Source organism: Rhinolophus ferrumequinum, chromosome X, assembly GCF_004115265.2.
Source record: "Rhinolophus ferrumequinum isolate MPI-CBG mRhiFer1 chromosome X, mRhiFer1_v1.p, whole genome shotgun sequence".
In the NCBI taxonomy this organism is placed as follows: domain Eukaryota; kingdom Metazoa; phylum Chordata; class Mammalia; order Chiroptera; family Rhinolophidae; genus Rhinolophus; species Rhinolophus ferrumequinum.
Genome location: NC_046284.1, coordinates 96,199,592 through 96,207,113, shown reverse-complemented (window position 1 = coordinate 96,207,113; position 7,522 = coordinate 96,199,592). Strand labels below are relative to the sequence as shown.

Genomic DNA, 7,522 nt, shown 5'->3' with positions numbered 1-7,522 from the left:
TCCAGGGAAAGGCATGGTGGCCCCAGGGGCTGGTTAGCTTGGCGGGGCCAAGCGGGCTTTCCCGAGGGTGAGTGTAGGGGTGCACCAAGCAGCCTCGACGACTTCTCCGCCAGTGTTACAAACAGACCTCAAGAGTGGAAAGGTCCAGCCGGTCGCTCCGAGTTCTTGGTCTTCCGGACTTAGGCGGCGGAGGCCCCGCCCCTCCGTTTCTCACCCATCATGGCCCCGCCCCTCCTCTCCTGGCCCCGCCCGGGCCCCTCCACTTCCCACAGCCCTGCCCCAACGCTCTTGGCTCCCGGCTCCGACTCGGCTTGGCGGAGGTGGGAGCGCGCAGGCGCGGCTGGCGGCTCGCAGGGAGAGGAATAGCGGCGCCGGGCGCTGGGTGAGTGAGGTGGCCAAGCGGGGCTCGCAGCTGAAGAACTAGGTTCCAGCCTTGCGTCCGGGAAGGGCTCGGGGTGTGTGCGGGTGACTGCCCCGGGAGCCTTCGGTCCCGTAAAAGGAAACCGGCCAGAGCAGCGGCAGCGGTGTTCGCCGCGCTGCCTGAGGGTGTTCGGCCCCGCCGCGTGGAGAGCTGAGTGCGTGGTGGCGGGAGCGGGTGAGGGTATATGTAAGACGAAAAATTGAAGGAAAGGGCTCCAAGACGCTGGCAGTCTGTACTCAGGCTTGGATCGCTTAGGACGCTGGAGGGTGTCCCAGCTTCAAGTTCAGTACGTTCCGCTTGGTGCCCCTGAGCGTCGTCCCGGGCCATCCCTTCCCCCGCGCTACCGTCTCTTGAGTATAGAGTTGCCAGGAACGTTTCTTGTCGCCGGTGAGGGGATTTCGGGGACGTGGGCTGCCTCCCCAGGCTAGTGCCAAGGAGAGCGTGGCGTTCTTGTGACCTTCCTTCACCCGGCCTCAGAGAATGTGTCCGTCTTCTGGTCCATTGTGCTCAGGGACATTTTAACAAAGGCTAGGACTGTTTTCTAGACAGTGGCGGGTGACAGCGGGGGCGGGTCGGTGGAGGGGGTGTCGTCCGAGATCGCTGTGCGGCCCCGGGGGCGGGGGAACGGGGCGGGAGGGGGGCCAGGCCTGGGGGAAGTGGAAGGAAGGGAACAACCTTCCTCTCTTAGTTTTTTCCTTCTTCTTAGTCCACTGAATTTTTGATCAGTGGTAGCAACAGCCTTGAAAGGGATACGATATGAAATTAGCGTGTGTGTGTTCAGACTCTGGCTGCAGCCGTTGGTTTTGTAATTGGTCTGTTTGATGTATTTAAGTGTTCCTTCAGGAGAAATGCGAAACTAATGGTATTTAAGAGGAAATAATTGAACGAAAGGGTGAAGAGGTGGAGTTTCAAAACTTAGAGCTAAATTAATGCCGTGTGATAGCCATAGTATAAATAAAGCCAGCCTTTGAAGGATGTGAAGATGCACAAGTCAGGATAAGTGAAAAGTTGATTAGGGTGCTGTTGATTGTTTCAGTCAAGAGTGGATTTGTGTGTGTGTGTGTGTGTGCGTGCGTGTGCGCGCTGCCAAATTCTTGGGCAGACCCATTTTAGAACCCTTAAAAATGATACTGGGAATATAAAACACTAGGGCAAATATTGTAATATTGGATAAGGCTCCAAGGCTTTCATTTTCAACAACTTAGGATCTTTATGAAAAGTAATATATATGTTCTTAAGCATAGATGTTGATATTTTTACTCATTTGTTTAAGTTAATACAACAAAAATTTAACTTCCTCCTCCTCCACCCGTTTCCCTTGATTGTGAATCCCATTTTATAAACATTTACTTTCACATCTGAAATATATTTAAAGGCACAATTCCTCTCCAACCCGTGCATGAAGTGAACAGGATTTCTTCTTGTGTTATTGTCATGTTGCTCTTTCTTTTCCTGTTATTTTACATTAAATGCCTCTAAGATTACCAAATTCAGAGAAGGAGGTGTCAGGGATGCCTTTCCCCCTTTCCAGTGGCAAATGAACTCCTATTTACCCTTTCAGACTCAGCCAAATTCACTTCTTGGAAAAATTTGGCAAATTCCCTAGAATGAATTGATCACACCCTTTTCTGTTAAACTGATACTTCTGGCCTTATTTCTCACTTGCTACTAGAACCTCAGTCTTCTCTGTTACACCAATACCTAGAGTTTCTGGGTATGTAGTAACTGCCTAATAAATGCACTTATGATTAGAGGTTAACAAGTGCTGTTAGAAAGATGTATCGTGTAAAGTTCATAGGATAATAGAAGAAATTCAGAATGCTGAAATTATATTTAATATTTGAATAACACTCTTTGGAGTGTAGATAAGAAATAAGTATGAAAATATGTTCCCATGTATTAGTTTGTGGTTTATCTGTCTAAAAAGGGTGCAAAAGTTTGCAGATATAGGCAAAATAAGCATCAGAAAAAGACCAAATTTAAAAAAAAAGGTAAACTTCTCATATTGAAACTAGTGAAAAGGTAACATGAAACAGAGTAGTCATTTGTAGAAAGACACACATAGGGTGCTGTTGGAATTAAGGAATTTAAAAGTGAATTAAGCTGGGTAGACAGTATCCTCTGAAGGCTAGTATAACTAAAGAAACTACCCTCCTCTTCTTGGCGGGGATCGGGTGTGCGGTCTCGATCCCCGTAATGTATGGAGGCAGACGGAAAGGGCTCCGGCCCCCTCGGTGTCATGTCTTCGATGCCGGCGGCCTCCAGTCCGCCGGTTCTATCCTCAAACGCCGGGACACGAGGAAAAAAAAAAAAGAAACTGTAACCTATTACACCAATTATAGAGACTAATCAGTTGTATTATAGTCCTTCTAAATCTTAAGGTGGTTTGTGCATTTGGCTAATGGGTCTCTTCATGTTACAGTGCCTTTGGTAGGCTTGGCCTATTTTTGCCAGCCTGTGTTTGCCATTTCTCTGAACTCCACCAGGATCACTGGCCTTCCAATCACCTTTGGCTCTTAACAAGAATTATCTTCCTCTTGCTCCTTACCACTCAAGCTCATCATTCCCACACCTAGATTTCACTCCCTGAAAGGATTTACCCATTGGATAGAATATTATAAACAAATGATCACTGGGTTTATACGTGAATGGAATTGATAGGTTAGTTTAAAAATTAGTCCAGGTGTCTGTGCCTACAAAGCGGATAACTATTAGTAACTTCTGTTTCCTCCCCATCACTTCATTTATCCCCGCTCCACCTAAATGTTAAAGCACTTTTGCAAAAAAAAAAAAAAAAAAAAAAAAAAAAGTTCTACATTCTCTTTGGTCTTTAGACTCACTTAGACTTCCTTCCCATATTTCTTCGAATTCTTTGACCAGTCAACCTCAGTTATTTCCACTGAGTCCTCTTCTTAGGGTCTGTCCAAGACTTTCTTTCCCACTAAATCTATGCAAGAAACAATAATATGGTGGTCAAGGGCATGACATTGGAGGCAACATACTAAACTTCTTTCTCTAAGTGTCAGTTTCCTCATCTGTAATATGACAATTATAATACTTATCTGATAAGTGAGATCAGGAATATTAACAGCGTACCATAATATCTAGCACATATTAATTGCCCTAAAAATAGTAACTAGTTTTATTTGTAATTGCTGTTTCTGATGAGAAACAATTTCAGTAGCAATGAACTTCAAAATGTGGATGTATTGACGTCACCTACCCTGGTGGAGCTCCAGTCCTATATTTGTAGATTCCTCTCCTGTATCTTCAGTGGGTGGCTTAGCACGATGGTTTTCAACCATCAGTGTGCACAATAATCACAAGAATTCTCAGATTTCTGGGTCCCACCCCCAGAGTTTCTGATGTCGGATGGGGCCTGAGGATTTTCATTTCTAACAAGATTCTAAATGATAGTGATGCTGCTTGCTCTCAGGTCACACTGAGTGGCACTGATCTAGATGGCATTCAGACAAGTTGGCAGAGAGAAAGGGAGGGGAGACCAAAAGACCAAAAAGTTATCAAAGTTAAGAGAGGACTATGCTTAAAGTTGGTTTTATCATGTATCATGTAAAGTTTGGAAAGGATAGGTCTAAGAGAACACAGTTGGATTTGGTGACCAGGAGCCTTTTTGTTTTTGGTGTGTGTCAGGTGCAGAGGGTTGATTTAATTATATACTTCAGTTGGTGGAAAATTGTCATTATCATCACCAGAAAAATATGACAGGTATTTGAGATAGTGGTTCTTAATCTGGGGTATGCGTTAGACTCTCTTAAGGAGCTGTTTTCACCAACATACTTATATTTAGTGTCCCTCCGCCCAATGTAAACCCATCAAACCAGAATTTCAGAGTGTGGAACCTGAGCATGAAAAAATTCTAGGAGATTTTGATGGGCACCCTAGTTAAGAACCACTTCTTTGCGCAATCGTGGCAGGAAGTGGAAGCAGAGAAAAACTAATTCAGGTCTTCGCTCTTTTTTTCTTAGCCTGACTAGAAGTTTATCGATTTTATAGATCTTTTCAAAGAATCAGGTTTTGCTTTTGTTGATTTTTTTCTATTGATTTCTCATTTTCAATTTCATTGATATCTGCTCTAATTTTTATAATTTTTTTCTTTTGATTATGTTGAATTAAATTTGCTTGTCTTTTTCTAGTTTTCTAAGATGGAAACTTTGTTGATTTTAGATCTTTCTTCTTTTCTAATATATGCATTCAACGCTATACATTTCCCTCTAAGCACTGCTTTCACTGCATCCATCAGCATTTGATAAGTTGTATTTTCATTTAGTTCAAAATATTTTTAAATTTCTCTTGAGAGTTCTTTGACTCCTGTTATTTTAAAAGTGAGTTGTTTAATTGCCGTGTATTTGGGGATTTTCCAGTTATCTTACTGTTATTGAGTTCTAGTTTAATTCTGTTGTGGTCTGAGAGCAGACATTACGTGATTTCTATTTTTTTTCATTTGCTAAGGTGTATTTTATGTCCCAGAATGTGGTCTTTGTGAGTATTCCATTGAGGTACAGAAAAATGTGAATTCTACTCTTGTTGGATGAAGTAATCTATAGATATCAGTTATATCCAATTGATGGTGCTGTTGAGTTCAGCTGTGTACTTACTGAATTTATGCCACTGAATCTGTCCATTTCTGTTAGAGGGGTGTTGTAGTCTGCAGCTATAATAAGGGGTTCATCTATTTTTCCCTGCAGTTCTATCAGTTCTTGCCTCATATATTTTAACGCTTTGTTGTTAGCTGAATACACATTAAGGATTATGTCTTCTTGGAGAATCGACCCCTGTATCATTACGTAATGATCCTCTTTATCCCTGATCAATTTCCTTGCCCTGAAGTCTGCTCTGTCTAATATTAATATAGCCATTCTTGCTTTCTGTTGATTAGCATGGTATATCTCTCTCCATCCCTTTACTTTTAATCTATATGTGTCTACATTTAAAATCATTTTCTTGTAGATAACATGTAATTGGGTTTTGTTTTTCACCCACTCAGTCTCTGTCTTTTAATTGATGAATTTAGACCATTGACATGAAAAGGGATTATTGATATTGCTGGATTAATATCTACCATATTTGTTTACTGTTTTCCATTTATTGCCCTTGTTCTTTGTTCTTGTTTTTGTCTTCCACACTTTTTCTGCCTTCTGTGGTTTTAATTGAGCATTTTATATGATTCTATTTTCTCTCATTTCTTAGCATACAATTATGCTTTTTTTTATTTTTTTTAATGGTTGCTCTAGTGTTCGCAAAATATTTTTGCAACTAATCAAGTTCCACTTTCAAATAATACTGTCCCACTTCATAGGAAATGCAAGTACCTCATAATAACAAAATATTGCAAATACCTCCCTCCCATTCCTTGTATCATTCTCATTCATTTCACTTATACTTAAGCATATTATGTATGTGTGTGTGTATACACATAGTTAAATATGTTTTTGTTATTTTGAACAAACTTATCTTTTAGATCAAGTAAGAATAAATAAAATAAAAGTTTTTTAATTTTACCTTTAGTTATTCATTCTTCAATGTACTTCCTTTTATGTAGATCCAAGTTTCTTACCTATATTATTTTCCTTCTCTTTGAAGAACTTCTTTTAACATATCTTGCTAGCAGATTTACTGGGAAACAATTTTCCTCATTTGTGTGTGTGTGTGTGTGTGTGTGTGTGTGTGTGTGTGAAAGTCTTTATTTCTCCTTCCCTTTTGAAAGATAATTTCTCAGGGTACAAATTTCTCTGTTGGTAGATTTTTTTTTCTCTCATCACTATAAATATTTTACTTCAGTCCCGTCTTGCTTGTGTGGTTTCTGAAGAAAAGTTGGCTGTAATTCTTATCTTTATTTCTCTATAGGTAAGGTGTTCGCTTTCCCTCTGGCTTCTTTAAAGATTTTTTTAATCTTTGATTTTCTACAGATTAACTATGATATGCCTAGAAGTACGAGGTGTGATCAAAAAATACAGTGAATGTTTAAATAAAAACAATTATTACAGTAAAAGACACATTGCCATTAATCCCACTCAAAATACTCCCCCTTGCTTCAAACACACTTATCCCATTATTCTTGCTACTTTCTGAAGCAGTTCTGGAAGTCCTCTTTCGTGAATGTCTTTAATTGTGCTGTCGTGGCTGCCTCGATGTCCTGAATCATTTTGACTTTGGGGAAGAGCCAGAAGTCGCAAGGTGCCAGATACGGTGAATAACATAGATGAGGATACACTGTAATGTTTTTATTTGACAGAAATTGCTGTATACCTGAAATGATGTATGACACGGAGTGTTGTCATGAGGGAGGATGATTTATGGCACACCTTAAAACACACCTTCTCTCTACCGGAGCGCACACCCGACGGACTGCACTGAACAATTTGAAACTTGTCATGCACTGTTACTAAGGTTCAGCACACTGCTTCCCCTATTGAAGCTCCCTGCCTTTCTGTTGGATGGCACTCGTATTTTGCGATCACAACGGAAAGGCTCTTTGTCACACATTGCTTCAGGTACAGCAATTTCTGTCAAATAAAAACATTACAGTACGTCCTCATCTACGTTATTCACTGCATCTGGCACCTTGTGACTTCTGGCTCTTCCCCAAAGTTAAAATGATTCAGGACATCAAGGAAGCCAGGACAGCGCAACTAAAGACACTCATGAAAGAGGACTTCCAGAACTGCTTTAGAAAGTGGCAAGAACAATGGGATAAGTGTGTTTGAAGCAAGGGGGAGTATTTTGAGGGGGATTAATGGCAATGTGTCTTTTACTGTAATAATTTTTTTTTATTGAAACATTCACCGTGTTTGTTGATCACACCTCGTAGTTTATTTGTTTGTTTAGCATTTATTCTATTTCCCTTCTCTGTGCTTCCTGGATCTGTGATTTGGTTTCTGACATTTATTGGGAAAATTTTCAGCCATTATTGCTTCAAATATCGCTTCTCTTCCTATCTCTATTTCTTCTTTCTGGTATTTTCATTACACATATGTTACAGCTTTTGTAGTTGTCCTATAGTCCATGGATATTCAGTCTTCTCTTTTCAGTTTTGGAAGTTTCTAGTATATCTTCAGGCTTAGAGATTCTTTCCTCATCTAT

The 7,522-nt window shown here is 40.7% G+C and overlaps 1 protein-coding gene and 1 non-coding gene across 3 annotated transcripts in view; both read left to right on the top strand.

The window, feature by feature from the left end:
* Nucleotides 1-252: 252 nt before the first annotated feature.
* PRRG1 (proline rich and Gla domain 1) overlaps nt 253-7,522 on the top strand; it is a 108,873-nt gene continuing 101,603 nt past the window's right edge. The window contains exon 1 of one of the 2 annotated variants that reach the window (XM_033118710.1): nt 253-382. The gene's annotated coding sequence lies outside the window, so the exon portion shown is untranslated. The other variant, XM_033118720.1, reaches the window with a different exon arrangement.
* LOC117030404 (small nucleolar RNA SNORA57) lies at nt 2,572-2,720 on the top strand. The gene has a single exon (XR_004424386.1). It is a non-coding gene; the product is annotated as a small nucleolar RNA SNORA57 (small nucleolar RNA).